Source organism: Zootoca vivipara, chromosome 16 (assembly GCF_965207765.1).
Source record: "Zootoca vivipara chromosome 16, rZooViv2.hap1.1, whole genome shotgun sequence".
NCBI classification, from domain to species: domain Eukaryota; kingdom Metazoa; phylum Chordata; class Lepidosauria; order Squamata; family Lacertidae; genus Zootoca; species Zootoca vivipara.
The window spans coordinates 10,488,209-10,508,284 of record NC_142599.1 but is presented as its reverse complement, the minus strand read 5'-3'; the positions used below and the strand labels follow the sequence as shown (position 1 = coordinate 10,508,284).

At 45.8% G+C, this 20,076-nt stretch overlaps 1 protein-coding gene and 1 long non-coding RNA gene across 24 annotated transcripts in view; one reads left to right on the top strand and one right to left on the bottom strand.

Annotated features, from left to right (window-relative positions):
• FBRSL1 (fibrosin like 1) overlaps positions 1-20,076 on the bottom strand; it is a 791,192-nt gene that overhangs the window by 582,571 nt on the left and 188,545 nt on the right. The window lies entirely within an intron of this gene.
• On the top strand, positions 13,036-19,056 carry LOC148683088 (uncharacterized). The gene is made up of 2 exons (XR_015947408.1): positions 13,036-16,667; positions 16,706-19,056. It is a non-coding gene; the product is annotated as an uncharacterized LOC148683088 (long non-coding RNA).

The following is a 20,076-nucleotide window of genomic DNA, read 5'->3' as shown; positions in this document are numbered from 1 at the left end:
AGTGTTGAGGGAGCCAACATATTTAAGCTTGCTGTTAACAATGTTGTGGCTAGAATCGGAGCCCAGGAGTCAGTACATGGTCACAGCTGGTATTTAAATTATGACAAGGACTGTTGTAAAATAGATTCCAGTGAATTGTTTTGCTCATATAATGAACAAGTTTACTATGTGTGTGACTTGTACTCTGTTTTAGGAAAACAGTATGGTTTTAGGTTAACAATATGGTTTTGGGGTAAACAATATTGGGGGGGGGGAGCTAGTAAAATCCAGATTTTGAAAGGCTTTCGCTGCTGTAGTCTGTTTCATGGTTCTGCCCATCAGAACTCCCAACCTTAGCCTGCCAGGTTTTGGGTGCCTCTGCCCCCCCCCACAAGCTACGGTTCTGTTGTTGGACAACCTACTATGATGCACAGCTTGTGAGCATGTGGTGTAGTGGTTAGTGTGTTAGGTTAGGATTTGGGAGACCAGGGTTCAAATCCCCACTCAGCCATGAAGCTCACTGGATGACTTTGGGCCAGTCAGTGTTTCTTAGCCTAACTTACACCACAGGAAATTTGTGGGGGGGGGCATGCAACCAACCTTGCTTGGACAAAAAGTGGGATCAAACACAGGGATGATGATAACACAGCTGCAGAAGGTGCTACTGTGATTTCACCCCAGGTACGCCATCCACAGTGCCAATATATATCTATGCACACACAATATATATCTATCACACACACACACACATATGCAAATTCTAAAGAATGCAAGGAGGAAATCACAAACAAACAAGAACCACAAGAATCAACACTGGAACTATCATATGAACGCTAGCCCCCTCAAAAGTCTAAATGCAAGCTAAAACTGATCAGTCTCGGACAGTTTAAAATTAGAGGTGTTAAAATAACATAAAACGTGTGTATGTACAGAGTAAACAATACCCTCCAACACTGCTCCGATGAAAATAGGGACATCCCATTCATTCTCTCTTTGCCTTGGGGGATCACATAATTCCATACCCTCTAACATTTCTCCGAAGAAAATAGGGACATCATTCCAGGATCAAATCAGAAACCAGGATGGTTTCTTTAAATCCGGGACTGTGCCTGGAAAATAGGGACACTTGGAGGGTCTGGTATACAAAGGTCTTTATCTGGAAAGTAGGTGCCCGGTCAAACTCTTCAGGGAGAGCATTCCTTCAAGGGAACACCAGCACCATTTGCAATCCCTGCCCCTTTTATTGCCACCCTCCATGCTTCAGAATGAAGTAGCTCAGGGGAGGAACAGCCAAAGGGGGTCACTGCCAGTCAGAGCAGACAGTACTGTGCTTAGGAGATAAAGAGTCTGAGTCTGTATGAAGTAACTTGATGAGTCTAGAGTACTGCCGCCTTTTGCAAAAAAGGGGAGAAGTTGAGAGGTGATGGTGGTGGGGAAAGCTGAAGAAGAAACAGAGCAGCAGGTCTCTTTAGCACCTGGAGCATAATAAAACTATTCACTGTGGTTGTTTAGTTGCATATGTGAGCCTTGGCGCCAATACTTTCTGGCAGGGTCGCTCTGATATCCAAACTCCTGCCATTGTGGCGCAGTCAAATAAGGAAGCTGGAATGCACTTAACAAGAAGCAGCTACCGAATTTTTCTTAAGCCAGCCTCTGAAGGGAACGTTTGTGCAGCCTGTAACATACACCCCAAGGGGAAAGCCTATTAGCTGCACTCTCGTATTAATGCCGCACAAGATGAAGCAATCTGGACTTTGCCCAATGAGAGGGAAAGGGAACACTGCCTGTCTTTTGAAATCAAATCCCCCTGCCATGCAAAGCACGGGTTTTATTTATTTATTTTCCATCCCCCTTCAGCACGCAGAGAAAAGATTAGCATCAGTGCTTGCTACCGGCAGAGAGGAAGGAGGAAACCCACCACACATGGGTCCTGTTCCAATGCATGAGAGCCAGAGATGGCTTGATAGAAAGGAGTGGAAAAAAGCATGTGGCAATTGTGGAGAATAAGCTTGTACAGAAAGCGGGTGGGATGAGCAGGTTGCAATTCCATACTGGGGGCAACAGGGAACCCCTGAGAATTGGGTGTGGGTTTTCTTTTTCAAAACAAAGGTTTGTGGGTTCTTGGGTTTTTTTTAAAAAAAATCTGAGCATTGCCAGCCTGCCAGAATTCTTCCACTGCCCAGTGAAATGGGATCAATTTGGGAATAACTTAAAAAGACCCCTGCTGGATCAGTCCAATGGCCCGTCATCTAATACAGCATCCTGTTCTCACAAGGGGCCGATCAGGTGCCTGTTGGAAGCCTGCAAGCAGCACACAAGTGCAACAGCACTCTCCTGACCTGTGATTCCCAGCGACTGGCACACCTTCTAAATGCCCTGCTGAAAAAATGTTCAACCTCATCTTCAGCAACAGCGAACTTCGGTTTGATTTGGAAAGAGATAAATGGCTCCTTTGGGCCAATACAGCAGCTGTCCTAGGCAGTAAAGCCTGGCAGGTAAAAAAAGCAAGATCCCAGTGTAACCTTACAAGAAATCCAACAAAGCATCTTGCAGCTTTCAAGGTATTTCAAGCCCCTCTGTTCATTTTGCTGCAACAGATGAACATGGGGGAAAGGCTATGGGGTTGCGCCTAGAAGTTCAACAGGTATGGGGCTATATATATATATACAGTGAAACCTCTACTCACGACCACAATCCGTTCCGGAGGCCCGTCCTTATGGTGAAATGGGTCGCAGAGAGAGGCGCTGTTGTGTGCAGGTGTGGGCGGCAATTGCCCGCTTCTGCACATGCGTGAACGGCGATCACCGCTCCTGCACAGGCGGGAACGCAAATGGCGGCAAACCTACTGGTTACTTCCAGGTTTGCCATGGTCGTTACTTGGAACATCCGCGAGTGGAGGCAGTTGTAAGTAGAATATTGTGCACCCTAAAGACCAACAAACTTTACTATGGCATAAGCTTTCATTGTCTAGAACTCACTTCATCTGAAGACAGCCCTGTATCAGGATTTTTTTTAATGTCTGATGTTTTTATGTGCCTCATGAGGCTGGAGGAACATTGCCCGGCTATTGTTTTATTGATTGATTGATTGATTGATTGATATGCTGTAAACCGCTTTGAGATTTTTATTACAAATATAAAGCAGTATAGAAATCAATCAATCAATCAATCAGGAGAGAGAGAGAGAGAGAGGGAGAGAGAGAGGGAGAGAGAATGCCAGCAGTGGGTTAAAAAGACAATGAAATGCAAAAAAGTGTAGCCCGTGACAATTCAATTAAAACTTAAACATATGCAATAATAATATGTAATAATAATAGCACAGTTGTCAACATTCATCGCAGATGCAGCATGCAACCTCAAACTAAAGTGTTAGAAACTTATGTAAGACTTCATAGGTTTGTTTACTGCTACAATAAAGCATCTATCATTGTGGGGGTGGGGGAAGTATTTTATTTTCCTTCCCAGGACAGCCAGACTAAGAGCGAATTTGTGCATCCAAAGAGACACACTGGGAACGTGGACTGCCTTCTCTCTGAAGTCTTCTGGGCTGATTTGTATTTCAATGGTGATGCGTTGTTATATTGTTTATTTCTTTGAACATTACAAGAAAAGCAGTAGGGAAATAGCTTGACAGGTCACAGGGCATGATTTTTCACATGGGGGGGGGAGAGGAACAAGCAGGTTGTTGCATAAGAGGTGGGGCTGCAGGGAGCAGGCATCACCAGGCACCCGCCAAAGCCCACCCAAGTGGGAGAGTGTAAGGAAAAGAGGAGCTAGGAGTAGGGGTAGACAGCTGAATTGGTTTGCACTTTTCAATACAGTCATACCTCGGTTTAAGTACGCTTCGGTTTGAGTACTTTCAGTTTAAGTACTCCGCGGACCCATCTGGAACGGATTAATCCACTTTCCATTACTTTCAATGGGAAAGTTCGCTTCAGGTTAAGTACGCTTCAGGTTAAGTACAGACTTCCGAAACCAATTGTGTACTTAAACCGAAGTACCACTGTACTGTACATGCAGGAACTGAAACCCAGCCATCCTGACAAATTTGCACTTAGAACCATAGAACCGCCGAGCTGGAAGAGGTTGCAAGCGTCACCTAGTCCAACTCCCTGCAATGCCAGAATCATGGCTAAATTATCCCTGGCAGATGGTCACTCAGTTTAAAAACCTCCAATGAAGGAGAGTCCGCTGCCTTCTGAGGTGTTCTGTTCCACTGCCCTACTATTTAGTCATAATCTATGTTTCTAGAAATTCTTATATTTATCTGTAAGCAGCCATCCCGTCAGGGGAAAAGGTGGGGTATAAATAAATATAAAACACCACCACCAACAACAACCTTTTTTTGTAATTTGAATCCACCAGTTCGGATGGATTCCAACTCCATGTTCCATGTGATAATAGTCCTTCAGATCTTTGAAGATCTGCCACTTTGAGAATCCTACTTTCCAGGCTAAACATACCTAGCTCCCTCAACTGTTCCTCATAATTCTTGGCTTCTAGACCCATAACCATCTTGGTTGTCTACTTCTGCACACATTCCAACTTGTCAATATCCTTCTTGAACTGTGCAGCCTTGAACGGGACCCAGTTCTCCAGCTGGAGTCTGACTAAGGGAGAACAGAGGGGTACTGGCACATCCCTTGATCAGCACACTATTCTTCTGTTGATGTAACCTTTTTTTCCCCTTCTTTTTTGCTGCTGCTGCATCACACTGTTCAGAAATGCATATATGGGTGCAAAGTGTGCATTTAAAAAAGTGCATTCATGAAAACAGGATGCAAAGTGTATTATTTGAGGCTAAAGTGCAGGCAGAAAAATATAAATGTACATTAAAATGCTGATGAGGACTTCTGATGATGCACTGATGTGGAAAATGTGGAAAACTGAACTTAAAAACTTAAAAATTTGAAGCTGAAATTGATATATTCACCCATCTGTAGGAGCAGCAACTGCCACATCCTTTGTCCTCCCCCTCCTTTTCTTTCTCTCTCTGTCTTGCTCTCTGGGAGGTAGTGCCAACTCAGGGTGCCTCCAGACTGCCAATATTTCACAGGAGGGATTCAATAGCATACCAGCACTTTAGGTTTGCGCAGTGAAAGTGGATTAAAAGCACTTTGTTGCCCTCGTGGAACAAATCCAATTGAAAAGTGGGGGGAAATATAATGAAACTGTGTGGGCTGAACGAATGATTAACAGGAAAACACGTAAACATCCCCAGAAGCAAATCAGGATGAAGGTCCATTGTTGGGTAACCACCCTGGAAACAAACGCTCAGTAAAGACCAGAGTGTACAAGGCAAATCAGGATGAATTTTCAACCAACAGGTTGTCTGCAGGAATCCCTGCTAGATGAGACCAAAGGCCTCTCTAGCCCAGCCCTGCAAGCTACAGTAATCATAGTCCCTTTCCTGCTGTTGTTCTCCAGCAACTCATAGAGGCATGCTGCTTTTTAATCCTGCAGGAGCACATAACCATCACGATTATTTGCAACTGACACACACAACCTCCACAAATGCATTTACAGTGGTACCTCTACTTACAAATTTAATGCGCTCTGAACGCACATTCGTAAGTCGAAAAAAATTGTAAGTTGAATCCCATAGGAATGCACTGGGAGAAAAAATTCGTAAGAAGCAACCCTATCTAAAAATTCATAAGTAGAAAAAAATCCTATCTAAACCGCATCCAAGATGGCGGACGGAGCTCCATTCGTAAGTAGAAACATTCGTAAGTAGAGTTATTCGTAAGTAGAGGTACCACTGTAATCTTTTAAAGCTGTCTAAATTGGCGACCATCATCCCTTCGCGTCACGGTAAGAAATGTAAACACTATGCTCATAACCACCTCAGAAACAAATCAGACCTCAACAAATGCCAAACATAAGTCTAACCTCCCCGTAAGCTTTATGTAAGAAACCAGGAAGGATGGTGAGTGAGCGGGAAATCTAGAGCTGCCCTGGGCCTACAGAAGGAGACAAGCAAAAGGATAGTGGCAATGAGAAATGGGTGCGCTAAGGGGGAGAGTCTCACTGGAGTGGGAGAGTCTCATGTACCCCCACCTCCCCCCCCCCCCAAAAAATGGAAATGACACTCACTGGGGAAATGACTAGGCTGGATCAGGGTAGGGAAATTGGGTGAATCTCACAGGCGTTTGGTGATTTCCGTGCTGTGTTTTTTGCATGCATGTGGGAGAGAGTTGCATGTGCACTTATCACATCATGGGTTGCACCATGCAAGGTTCATGCCAGCCCATGTATTTGTACAAAGGAATTTCCATCTGGTATAAAGAGACCCTTTATGAGTGGAAAGCTCCTGGAGGCATGCGATGCACGGGAAGGATGGAAAATGCTAGACAGCAGGAGCTGCCAATCTTTTTAAAACCAGTGAACACGTTTAGATTTTTTTGATTGCCGTGGGCCTCATACACAGAATGGCTGCTGTGCGGGCATGGCACAACACAACACAACATGGCTGCCACATCTACAGGAACAGAAAAAGAGATGGGACCACAAAATGGGGTAAAGGTGTGGCCCCCCCGCCCCAGGCAAAAGGCTCCTACATCGGCCACCGCTGTGTTTGCTCCTTTAGACTGTCTTTTGTTCAGGAAGAAGCGTGGGTGTCTAATCCTGGCACCCAATGAAATGTGGGCACGATTAAGGGGGTACATTTCATGGAGGAGAGGCTGAGATAATGCAAACAGGAGCTAAGCAGGAAGAGCCAACAGTCTCTCATGCATTTATTGAGGGGATTTTTTTACACATACCTTCCTGTGAGCACCCTGGGAGGCAGCAGCGGGCACAACTGTGCCCATGGATGTTGTGTTAAGAGTTTTAAAGAATGGAAAAAGTTGAGAGCCGACGCAGCCACTGGGGAAATATGCTTTACTGGAGAGTGGTGGTCTGAGGGAGGAGGAAGCCAGCAATCTCGGTGTGAATTTAGTGTTTCCCAGGCTGCCAGTAATGAGGCTTTCCCTGTCACTTTGCTCACTCGCTCGCTCCCTCCCTGTCAGATGCTGATAAGCATGTCTGTCACAGCCAAGGCAAAGCTAGAGCTGGTGGTGACAAATCACAGGGAGTATGTGTCAAGACAATCCACCACCAGCCCAAAGACAGACAGATGGCACTTGAAATTCCGCAGCCGGCAATGGAATTTGCAAAATAAAACCATTAATAATAGTAATAATAGTAATAATAACTCCAAATCATTTTAAGCAGCAGCAGCAGCAATGACCTCTTGGCAGTCAGCCGCAAAGCACTAAAAATAACCAGCCGAAGGCCTTGCTCCAGCATCAACAAAACTGCCTGGTAAACTGGAAATCCAACCTGTCTACTGCCAATCAGCAGCCCCTCCAAGGAAATTAATAAAAGGCAGGCCTACTAGATGAGCAGTACCCAGGGTTAGCCTGCAAGGGATGCTAAGTCGGATGCCTCCAATCCTCTAACAACATTGCCTTCTACTTTTCATTTATTTAAAAATGTATACCCACTTTTCATAGGTGTCTCAAAGGGGCTTACAAAGGAAAAAAATATATAACATGCAATATACAAAATTTGAAAACCAGGTGGCCCCATCTGAGCTTTACATTTAAAAGGTAAAGGTAAAGGGACCCCTGACCATTAGGTCCAGTCGTGACCGACTCTGGGGTTGCGCACTCATCTCGCATTATTGGCCGAAGGAGCCGGCGTATAGCTTCCAGGTCATGTGGCCAACATGACTAAGCCACTTCTGGCAAACCAGAGCAGCGCACGGAAACACTTTTTACCTTCCCACCGGAGCGGTACCTATTTATCTACTTGCATTTTGACGTGCTTTCGAACTGCTAGGTTGGCAGGAGCTGGGACCAAGCAACGGGAGCTCACCCCGTCACAGGGATTCGAACCGCCGACCTTCTGATCGGCAAGCCCTAGGCTCAGTGGTTTAACCACAGCGCCACCTGGGTCCCTAATATATAATATATAACATGCAATATACAAAATTTGAAAACCAGGTGGCCCCATCTGAGCTTTACATTTAAAGCAGTATTATTCTGCTATAAACAGCCACTGGCTTCCCACAAAGCATCCTGGGAACTGCAGTTTGTTAAGGGCGCCGAAAAGTTTATAGCGCCCCCCCCCCCACTGCCTACACAGAGATACAATTCTCAGAGTGGTTTAACAGTGCATCCCTATTGCCTGGAAGCTTTGGGAATTGTTGCAAGATTGGCCCACAGGCCAGAGGTTCTGCACCCCTTGCCTAGCCCAGTATCACCTGCTCTTGCTAAGCAGAGCATCCTAGCACTCACTGCCAGATAAACAGCATGATTTTGCAGTCCTGTTTCTGATTAAATCTTTAATGTGTAAATCAGATGGATATATAAGCAAGCGTTGCAAGGCCCGGCAGGTGAACGGCACTGGCTGAGCGCCAGAAAGATGCTGATCCAACAGTGACATGCCCTTCCTTGGCAGTTGGCTGGGGTCTTGGGACCAGGCAAGTGAACAGGTGTTCATCCGAGTGGGTTGAATCTGTGGAGCAGGCATTCCCCGACTTCGGCCCTCCAGATGTTTTGGACGACAATTCCCATCATCCCCGACCACTGGTCCTGTTAGCTAGGGATCATGGGAGTTGTAGGCCAAAACATCTGGAGGGCCGCAGTTTGGGTATGCCTGCTGTGGAGTTTGTTTGTGCTGGTCCTGCCACCTCCTGTTTGACAGAGGTGTAGTCAGAGTCGACTGGTATCTGACTGACCTCCCCAATAACAGCAAGGCCCTTCACTGACAGGTCAGCAACAAAACACCTGGAGTGGGTGAAGTTAACACTTTATTCAAAGAAACCAAAACAGCAACTCTTCCCAGTAGGTCTTGCTCCAATGAAGCAGTTGTGAGGACCGAAGGTCCCTCCTTCCCACTGCTCTTTCATCTTGTCTCTCTTTGCTCCACCCACATCATTCCTCTGCAGGGAGGGGAGCTGGTCACAGCGGCCTGCCTCATCTCTGTCTCCTGGTCCACCTCCTCTCCTGCTTCTGAGTCTGCACCGCTCTCTGCCACAGACTCGCCCTACTCACAAAACCGTTACCTCTTCTGCTTCCAACACATCCTCTTCCCAGTCTGCTCCCTCTTCCCCCTCTGACCTCTTATCGCCATCCCTTCACAACTCCCCTGGCTCTGAGCCTTCTTCCGCTGGCGGTTCCCTTGGGGGTTCCCCAGCTTGTGCCTCCCACCACTCCTCGGCATCCAGCCAGTCCAGGACAGATACCTGGCTAGAGGAATCTAATATCTAAGGAGCAGGACACTTCTCTACCAACCCTCTCGATCCAGCTTTGGCTTCCCTAACTCACTAGGATCTTCCTTCCGAGTTGCCCAGCGCCAACTCTCTGAGCTCCTCCCACTCATCCTCATGATTGGGCCATCCCTTCCTTGGCTCCTCCATGGGGCTCATGACAAAGTGGTTCTGGAGGGTCTTGGTCAGAGGCCTTTGCCAGTAGCAGATCTTTTAGCCAAATATCCTGGGGGTCGTCGAACCAAGGGCTCCCTGGAGGCAGGGCACGTGCTCTATCGCTACCCTATTCCTTCTCTCCGTTTCTGGCAAACAGCATCCCAAACCAAACAGCCCTTCTAATAAACCGCCACTGAAAACAAAATGAAACAGCAGCAACAAAAGCCAAAAGGAGGTTGAAGCGTGCTTGTGCCTTTGAAGCAGTCGGCCTCTTGCATTCGCACTCCGCTCTGCAGGGCAAACTTAACATGACGGAATTGGATTCCTTTAACATTAAAGATAATCTAAGTGCAAAGGGAACAATGTCCGCCAAATGGGAACGGCAGGAGTGTTTAAAGGAACACACAAGGCATGCCCCATTACTTGCATAGTCTTAATCAGCCTTTGTCTCTATTGATCCTGCTTAGTTAGGGAGCCTTCTGTCTAACCCTGCCTGCCAAGCCGTGCGTGGTGGGACTAGCTTTCCTCGCTAAATTAAGTGGCAGAACAAATAAGAACGCATTAAAAAGAGAAGTGTTCTTTTCATATATCCTTTACTCGCAAGGGCTGATTCGCTTTCAGGGCTCCTACAGGAGTGTGTTGGGTGCAGAAGAGGGTGCTCTTGCCAGGCCCCTACACAGTGAAAATCGGATGTGGAAGAATGTTTGACCCTCCAAGTATTGCTGAGCTGCAATTCCCAATATCCTTGGCTATTAGCCTTGTTGTCCGGGGCTGACGGGAACAGTTTTACAGTCTGCCTCCTGCTACCAGTTCTTCACTTGTGCAATTAAATATGCATTTTGGACTGATGGTTCTGTAGATAGTATTGTACTTGCAAAGAGTGAATTTCTTATTAATTAATATTTGCTGATATTTTAAGAATTAATTTTATTGTGATTATATTCCAATGGATTGTTGAATATTACTTTATTTGTTTATTTTAAAGTTATGTTTACATTATTACTTTTTTGCATTGGATAAGATCTTTACAAGGTGTGTGATATTTGTTGTATATTCTGTTGTTGTAAAGTGCCCTGTGTATAGTAATCTAGTAAGGTGGCATACAAATCGGAAGTGAAAATGGAAAACGAAATGCCTCGTTCAAGTTTCCTGACAACTTTTCCTTTTGAACTTGTGAGGTGATCAAACAGTAAGCTTCCGGTCTAAAGGAATTCGTATGTGGATGCTGGCCCAGAAATGGAAGACACTATAGGACTGAAAACACTGCTCATTCTAGTACAAGAATATGTGGACTCTGACTACTGCTGAAGGAAAAAATTCACAAACTTTCTTTCCTCCTCCTCCTCCTCCTCCTCCCCCTCCTCCTCCTCCTCCTACATTATATGTTCTCCATTTGGAAAACACAAGCTGTGCATTGCTCCTATGTTTTCTAACTTCGATTACTATTACTGCATTTTTTATGTTAATAAAGGATACCAAAAAGATATGCATTTCGGCAGGAATGGGGAACTCTGTTGTTATAGACCAGGCATAGGCAAACTCTGCCCTCCAGATGTTTTGGGACTAAAACTCCCACGATCCCTAGCGAACAGGACCAGTGGTCAGGGATGATGGGAATTGTAGCCCCAAAACATCTGGAGGGCCAAGTTTGCCTATGCCTGTAATATAGACAATACTGAACTGGACGGGCCAATATGACCTATGTTCCTAAATCAAGGCTGGGGATTTTTTTCCAGCCAAAGGCCCATATTCCCTTCTGGGGGCCACATGCCAGTAGGGGGCAGGGCTAGAAGCAAAAGTGGGTGGAGCAATGAATGTAAATTTCACATTTGCACAGAAGGCTAGTTTACACACACACACACACACACACACACACACACACACACACACACACACACACCTCGGCTCCACCCAGGTAAGGAAAAGGCATTATCAGAGTTCAAGGATGCATTCCAAGTGGGAAAAACTACTCAAGGTATGTGTGAAGCAGGGCCAGTCAAGTGTGTAGGGAGTGTGGACTGGGGAAAAGTCCTGCGGGAGAAACAGAGAGACTTGGAGGAGTGAAGGAGGAGTGAATTAGGCTCCTAGGGCCCCAAGTTCCCCTATATTATTACCGCCTATTTGCAAATGTGGTGGGTTGGGCAGAAACCAATTCTTCTGTACCTTTGGGCAAACTCTGTGGAAGCCAGCAAATCAGACCTCTGATGTTTCCCCACGCACAAACCTCAGGAAGACTTTGCAATCACCCTCATAAATATTTAGCTGGCGGAAGAGACCAATTCTACCCTTGCTTGTACAGCTTGCTTCCCTGCCACCTTTTAATCCTTAATCCCTTTGCACTATCTTTCTTGTCTCTTAACCTGCAGAGGACTCTGACGGGTTGCATTTAATTCTTCTTACACATGCCCTGGAGCACAAAAAGGCTTGTCAGGATAAAAATAAAGAGAACACGCGCAACCATCAGTAAGGTAACCGGCCTCCCCCTCCCCCCCCCAATATCAGCGCAAGCTAACACGTCTTGGCTTTCTGTAACCCATGAGGGAATGAACCGACGGACAAATGATTTCTTCCACATTTCCCTTTTCATCTCTGTGTTTAGTCATCTGTGGGAGCAGAACTTTGCAGCCTGAGAGGTGGCGTTATTTGGCATTCCTTTTAAAAAAAACAAAAAACCACCCTACTCTTATCGCCATTTGTAACTGAGCAGGTTCAGTTGTGTGCTGTGCATCACAAATGGATTTCAGTGGTGGAAGAGGTCTGAGTATTGCAGCGATGGGGAATCTGTTGTCCTGTTTGGGGCAAAGACAAGGCAGGATGAGTGCTACAGGACAAGTCAATCAGCAGTCCTAGGTCTGGGCAACCAGATAACCAGCAGACCAGGCAAGGATGAAAGCCTCACCCACCAATAGTGCCAGTATGTGCCCTCCACCCGCTGCCACCCAGGGTGGAATGCAGCGGGGAAAAATGGTCCCCACTCTTGCACTAGGGATTTAGGAAGCACTGGGTGAAGCAGTGGGGGAGATAAATGACAACATTAAACTCCCATTTGGTAGCTGCCGGCTCCAGGCAAAATGCATTTGGACTTTCCTTTCCTCCGAACTCCAGCATGCTCTCTTCATAAACACCCCAACCCAATGAGTACCCAGTGGAGCAGTCAAGATATATACTAGAAGCCTGAGGCCAAAGAACTGGCTGGTTAGCTCAAATCAGTACAGTCACAATTCAGCTCCCTCACCTGCTCATTACTGCTTAGGGCTTGATGCCCCTGCCAGGAAAGCCACATCTGGTAGGATTTACCACGTCTGTTGTTCTGAAAAACCTGCTATGGTCCTGGGTTGGAGGAGCTCTGCCCTCGCTTGCCTCTCTCGCTCACAAGCCTGCAAACCCTCCTTGCATGTCAGCGGCACAGCTGGAGTGTTTGTGAGCAATACCATACCATCTATACCAGCCCAGCCATTTGGTGTTAAGAACCTTTGCTGCCAGAACTGAGCAAATAGGTGCTAGCCGAACCATGAAGCAGGTTAGGCAACCACCTCAGGCGGCAGGATCCATAGGGGCAGCAGATCTAGTCGCCAAGAAATGCATCGCCCGCTGCCACTGTGGCAACAACATCTGTGGCGCTTCTTGGGAGGCCAGATCTGCCATTATAGGGTGGCAATGACCAGGGCCAGAATAATCCTGGTCAGGCCACGCAGGAGAGCAAGAAGAACTCCATTTTGTATATTCAATTCTAAATCTCTCTGCCTCTGATAGAAAGCAAACAGGCACAGCATGTTTGCACATCTAATGCAAAGATCTAACCACACACAGCACTTCTAAGAAATTCTAGCATAAACCACAAGAGCAAGAGGATGTAGCCCACCGCAAATTATAAGTAGAGCACAACCACAATTGTGCCTGTAAAATTCCACATAGACACGTGTATGAAGGTACCAGGTACATAACGCCACCTAGTAGAGTTGGGCGGGTGACTTTGCATCTTGGGGTGCTCTCTCTTGATTGGTTGATGAAGTACTGCAGAAAGGCTGATCTTCACTTCACTCTGTCAAAAAGGTATAAAAGCACTCTGTGTATGCCCATGGGTCGGGCAGAATGAGAAACTCATTCTCACTGCCACCATTTATTGCAATAAATGTTTTAATAAATCTGTTTTATAATATGTACAACTGCCTGAGATTTCGTCTGGTCAATTTGGGAAGCCAATCATCCATATTACATTCCTGGTGTCCTAACATTTCTGGTGCCGTGACTCGGATGAGGGCTTTTCCCTGAACCAGAGGCAGTCCCCTTTTGCCCCACTGGACAGGGCGCAGATTCCTAACGGCGCCTCTGGTCTGGTGCACACCGGCAGACTTTTTCCGGATGATCAGAGGTGGCCCTTGAGTTTCCGTGCCCTGAACGAAGAGGCAAAAGGACCGAGGTTGGAAGGGAAGAACAGGAAAAGCCGGCTGGGGTAAGTAGAAAGGGAAAAGGTACCTTGAAGGGAATTGGCCCCCTTTAATGAGGGGAAGGGAGATCCTGATCACATCTCCAGCGTGTTGGTAGTACTCAGTTAATCAGAGGTCAACTGGGGAACCAGGCGCTTTGGGTAAAAGGCAAAGGGAGGAGGAAAATGTATATGTTAGTACTAGTCAGTAGGGAGGAGGTCCCCTGACAAATAGATACTTAGGAAACAAGGAAAAACTGGGAGGTAGAGTGTGGTAAAGTGTCCAATGCATGGTATGTGTGGCAAAGTTTCCAGTGCATGCTCTGGTTGAATGAGAGGATACTTTACAGGGCCATAAATGGGAGGAGTATGGTAAAGAGGAGGGGAAAATGTGATTTCCCTCAAATTCATGATAGATAAATTCAGAATGCTATAAAAGAAATTTAATTTACAAGTCCTGCCAACAACAAGTTCGGAGAAAAAAAAAAAGGTGGCGTCAACCAGTATTCCCCCCCCCCCCCCCGAGAGAAGAAAGGCATTGTGAGAAAGAAGATGAAGAGAAAGGCAGTGGTTAAACAGCAACAAATAATGGCTCAAGGACCAGTGAGGAACCAGAAGGGGTTCAAAGGTCACTGGTGAAGGTCAGTTGCTAGGACGGAGATGTCTCGGTCAATGTAAAAGAGGAAGGAAGAGTGTTCGGAGAAAGATGGGACAAGGGGGTCCCAGCAGAAGAGAGTTCGTCGGTTTGGCAGGCATGGCAAGGAGCCGTGGTCAAGGTGACCTAAGAGTTACCTGCATCTGGACTTTGTTATAAACATAGGCACCCAGTATTCTGTTTTTAAATATCCTTGAAACAGCACCAAAAAGCCAAAAGAAGCATCAGACTTATTTTATGCCTAAAAGGGCTGTACAAACAGACAGCGGAGGATTGGTTCAGAAAAATCATCTCTGGAACCTTTAAAATGCTATTCACCACACTAGAAATGAGGCTACCGCCGCACAGGATACTGACAAAATGCCAGTAACGGTGCTCAGAAAATGTTTTCATATGCTTCAGCTGGCTTCAAAAGAAAAGAAAAGAAAAATTATGTACTTAAGTAGTTCACAACGCAAGAGACAATAGATTTTATTTGAACAATTAAAATCTTTTCCCCAAGTCCTGTTGGAACTGTGCAGACTTTAGTTTTTGGGGAAACTTACAAGAATGGGGAAAAAGAGACATTTGAGTCCTTCAAAAAGCAAACTACGTTTAAAGGGTTTAACCCTCCTACCTGCAACCCCATTTCATATGTTTTTGTGACAGCAACATGTTGGAAAATTTGTAGAACTGCATATTTTAATGAAATGAATGTCTGTCAACTAAAGAATTTAGGATAAGGTAGAAGGAAGTTATACTGAATTGAGATTTGTGTGTAAAGACATTGTTTGAATCTAACACTACGTTGGAAGACAGGCTGCAACATCTCAATAACTCTCAAACCTCCGGCAGAGATGTGTGGCGTAACCCCCCTTATTTGGTTACACAAGCGATTCTGCATGATTTGTATTTGCACAACTTGTTTTCTCCTGCAACCTGCACTTAGAGACTGTGGCTGTGCCTGGCTGGTGTTGCCATTTCGGACATTCTATTGTGTGACATTGTGTGACCAAAGACCGTTGCTGTGACAGTAGGGAGAAAAGATGTTATGCTTTGGAGATCCACGTTTCAGGTTACAAAAACACTACTGCTCTAAATGCTTTGACTTTAAAAAATTTTATGTCTCACGGAAACAGCCCGTTGCTACAAAGCAGCTGTAAGTTTTTTCTTCTTCTAGAAACCACAAGACTTTGCATAATTTGAAAAACAGGCTTCAGTATCCTAGCAGAACTCAGCCGTCGGCAGCTGGATGGGAGGCAAATACGGATTTAAAGGACCCCTCCTTAACCCTGCACATGCATGAAGTTCTGTGGAAGGAAAGAGAAACCACGGGGAGATCCTGAAAGATGGACCAGACGTGGAATCCTGTTGCAAGCCTTGTGAAATTCGGCAAAGACTGCTGTAAGGCACTGCTGCTATATCCCAGAGATGACTTCTCAACTAACTGCTGCTACATCCCAGAGATGACTTCTGTGTGCCAGACACACCTCAATGTCCAATACGTGGGACGCACTACCTCGGAGAGTTTGGTGGTGGACTAACCAGCAAGAAGTTCTAAAACAGCAGCGGCAGCTACAAGGACAATCTCTCTCTCCCCCCCCCCTCCTTTGTTTTTTATCTACAGGAAATCACTCGAGCGAAGAGCGTGTAGCCTTGCGGAGCCTGACACGATGGTTCCAGCCTGACGCTAGCGAGTCCCTGAGTGAATCCTTGAAGGAAGGGAGACGAGACCCTCTTCATTCCTAGGTGGTGAGGTATCCATTCCATCCGGTGAAAGTGCCTGAGATGACCCCCTGGATCCACACCCTGCTGTACCTAATCAGGAGTGGGTACCCAGCGCACGGTGCACCAGTTTCCCCTTGCAGCGTCTGACCGGCAAAAGACGCCCAGCGCATGGGAAACCGAAGTAGCCCCTGCTGTGACACTCCGGACGCTGTCACTCGACGCACGGGTTGAGGAATGTCCATCTTATGCAGCACCAAACATCAAGGAGACAAGGAGACGCAGTAAATCTTAGACCCTTATATATGTATGTATGAATGTATATTTGTATGGGAGGCATCAATTGAGTGGGACCCACAGTAGAAGTCTACCTGCCCCCAAAGCAGTATCCTTAATTTGGAAGGAAGGGCAGTGTACCTGCCTCACTTGAGCGAACAGACCCAAAACAGTTTCAGAAATTGAACCATGGGGTGGGTTCCAGCAACTCCCTAGGTCATACAGATATGGGGAGGGTTCCAGCAACTCCCTAGGTGATACAGGGCTATAGCTGGGTTGGGGATGTAACTGGAAGAGCTGGCCAGGTGCACCCCTCAGTTCTGGCTTTGGAAATGATGGGAGAAGCTTCTGGTAGCCCACTGATATCTAATGCAAGCCTCTCCTGATTCTGGCAAACTGGAACAATAGCCATTCTTTCTGTAGCCAAATGCTCAGCTAGGACAAACCTCCAATTGTTATATATATATATATATATTCCTGGCCTTTAGAACTGTGTAGGAACTTTTGAAACCCACTGATTTGCATTGAAGCCCAGTACTGAGCTGAGAGAGAACTGTGTATTTTCCTGCTGACATAAAGTTTTGGAAACAGTGGCTAAAGCCCCTTGGCTTTTAGATTTCCAGCAACTATAGTATCCTAGTATCTCTGAAGACTAGTGTGGCCATTATAGATTCATGGCCCACCTGAGAGAAAGAACCCTTTGTTGCCAAAAGTCTGTATTGTGATTTTTTTGTTGTGCCTCAAATGGAAATGCAATGTAGTAGAAAGTGGCACTTGTGCTTCGACAAAAATGATGTTTGTATAATGCAAATATGTGTTCCCAGTTAGGTCTAACACGAAGGCTAAAAACTTCAACAGAAAATGCTTAGGAGTTATGGAAATAGATTAATCAAAAGCTGAACCAGGCTTAAATTCAGCAAGCATTTTTACTCTGCTTTATAGCATCAAGCTGAAGCAGGAAAAAAAAAAACTTTCATGGTTATTTTACACTGACAGTTCTGCAGACTGAATGCCTTAATCTACAGGCTCTCAGAGTTTGTGTATAGTCCTATGAATTAGCTGATGGTGTCTGTCCTAACAGTGAATTATTCTTCCCCCTTAGGAAAGATTTCCAACCCCATGTGCATGTGTGGTAGCACTTTTAAACTGTTTAGTGATGCACATTATTCACTTGTTTTAGAAACACTAGCTTGTATACCTTAAGTTAAGAAGTTTCAAAATGAAGGTCTGAATGTGCCAGGTAACAAAATGTAGGTCTGTTTGTGAAATATTTTGCTATTTGATTTAAGAAAAGCAATGTACTATGTCTTTAATGACTGCTAGTTCCTGATCACAGCCGGAGGTTCCTGGAACCTTTTTAGTTCTGGTGACACTAAGAAACATTTAACAGCCTTGGTCAGGTATTTTAACTGTTCAGTAGAAAAGGCAGCCCCCACCCCGAAGTTCTCTATCTGCCTTGCACTGTTTCCCTGGAAGTCAAAAACCTAACATTTGAGCAAGCTTCCAGTTAGCCTTCTTCTGCCCTACATACCTCTTTGCAGCCCAGCAATCTTCTGAGGGCTCTGAACTAGCATCTGTATACAACCAGAGTAAACGTGTTGAGAGTGATGTTAAAAACATTAAGAAGCAGGCTGATTTGTACCACAAGGTTAGCCTAGACGGTGCAGGTCTGCCCAGTGTATGGAGTTAGATTAGTTCTTGGCTCCCAGGTTGGTCATAGTTAAAAGAGATTCTGCTCATAATATTAATTTTCTTTCTTATTGTCTTAGCCCTATGCAGAACCTTGGTCTGTATAAAGCTTCTGGTAGCCCTTCTGAGACAAGCTGAATAACAAGCCTGGGAAAAGTCAGCAGAAGCTTCCTCACTTACTTTGCTCTCTGTTGCCCATCCTTTGGCCTAACATTGGAGCATGGGAAGCTGCTGGCTCCTCTGTAGAATCATAGAGTTGGAAGAGACTACAAGGGCCATCCAGTTCAACCCCCTGCCAAACAGGAAACACCAGGAAACACTGTAGTGCAATGGGTCAATCAAATGGAGATGCAGAAGCAGACCTGTTCTTCATCTCCATATTGAAGAGGAGGGAATATAGGGTGGCAATGACCAGGGCCAGAATAATCCTGGTCAGGCCACGCAGGAGAGCAAGAAGAACTCCATTTTGTATATTCAATTCTAAATCTCTCTGCCTCTGATAGAAAGCAAACAGGCACAGCATGTTTGCACATCTAATGCAAAGATCTAACCACACACAGCACTTCTAAGAAATTCTAGCATAAACCACAAGAGCAAGAGGATGTAGCCCACCGCAAATTATAAGTAGAGCACAACCACAATTGTGCCTGTAAAATTCCACATAGACACGTGTATGAAGGTACCAGGTACATAACGCCACCTAGTAGAGTTGGGCGGGTGACTTTGCATCTTGGGGTGCTCTCTCTTGATTGGTTGATGAAGTACTGCAGAAAGGCTGATCTTCACTTCACTCTGTCAAAAAGGTATAAAAGCACTCTGTGTATGCCCATGGGTCGGGCAGAATGAGAAACTCATTCTCACTGCCACCATTTATTGCAATAAATGTTTTAATAAATCTGTTTTATAATATGTACAACTGCCTGAGATTTCGTCTGGTCAATTTGGGAAGCCAATCATCCATATTACATTCCTGGTGTCCTAACACCATCTCTTTGGCAGCCCCCCCCCCACCGAATGTTGCCTCTACAGCAGCCTTGGCCAATCAGAGGCACTGCTGATCTGCTCCCACCCTTGTTCCTGGCATTTCGTGGCTTGCCTCAGGTGCCCAAATGTCTTGGGGCAGCCCTGAAGAACTGCCAACACTTTCTATCTCATGCCTCCAGCAGCAGAAGCCTTGCTTTTAAATGCAGGTCGTGAGCTCAACACAACTTAGAAGTAGCCAAGGAGCAGCCTATTGTTTCCCCTGCTACAATGCCTCCCAACTTTCCCTTTCCTTTGCAAAAGAAATTTTTTTGGCATGCATTGTTGTTGGCTGGAATCACTGCGGCAATCCAGTTCTTTCTGAGCAGGCCAACCGTCTGTTTAGAAAGCATCCCAGAGCAGTTGCCGTCAGTTATGTCGAAAGCAGGCACTACAGTTCAGACAACCTCAGTGTGTGCGATATTTGTCCCCTGTGACATCTACCCCTAGGCAAATGGCTTTTACGTTATTTTAGGCTCTAGCAATCCATGAGGGAAAACTCTGTTGGAAGAACTGCCCTGTTCCTCCTTGTCTGGAGGGTGTCGCCTGCTCTGATCCTAGACCTAAATCTGGAGTAGGCAGAGTTCTTCAAGGGGAGGACTGCTCTTTATTCAGTGGAAAGGTAGCTAGAACCACCAATGACATCAGCCGTCAAGAACTAGTGCTTGAGCTTGCTTTTTCCTCCTCCCGCCCCTTCCCTCTTCCTCTTGTGCCGTGTCCTTTTAGATTGTGAACCTGATGGCAGGGGCCACCTTAGTGGTTCTTTTTATAAGCTGCTCTGATAGCCTTGTTGGCTAAAGGGCAAGTTATGAATGCTGTAAGCAAGCAAGTAAATAAATGAATAAATAAAGTCAGGCTCCCATAACCAGTTAGTGTACAATTCTTGCACTGGTGACGGGGGGGGGGGAGGAATGAA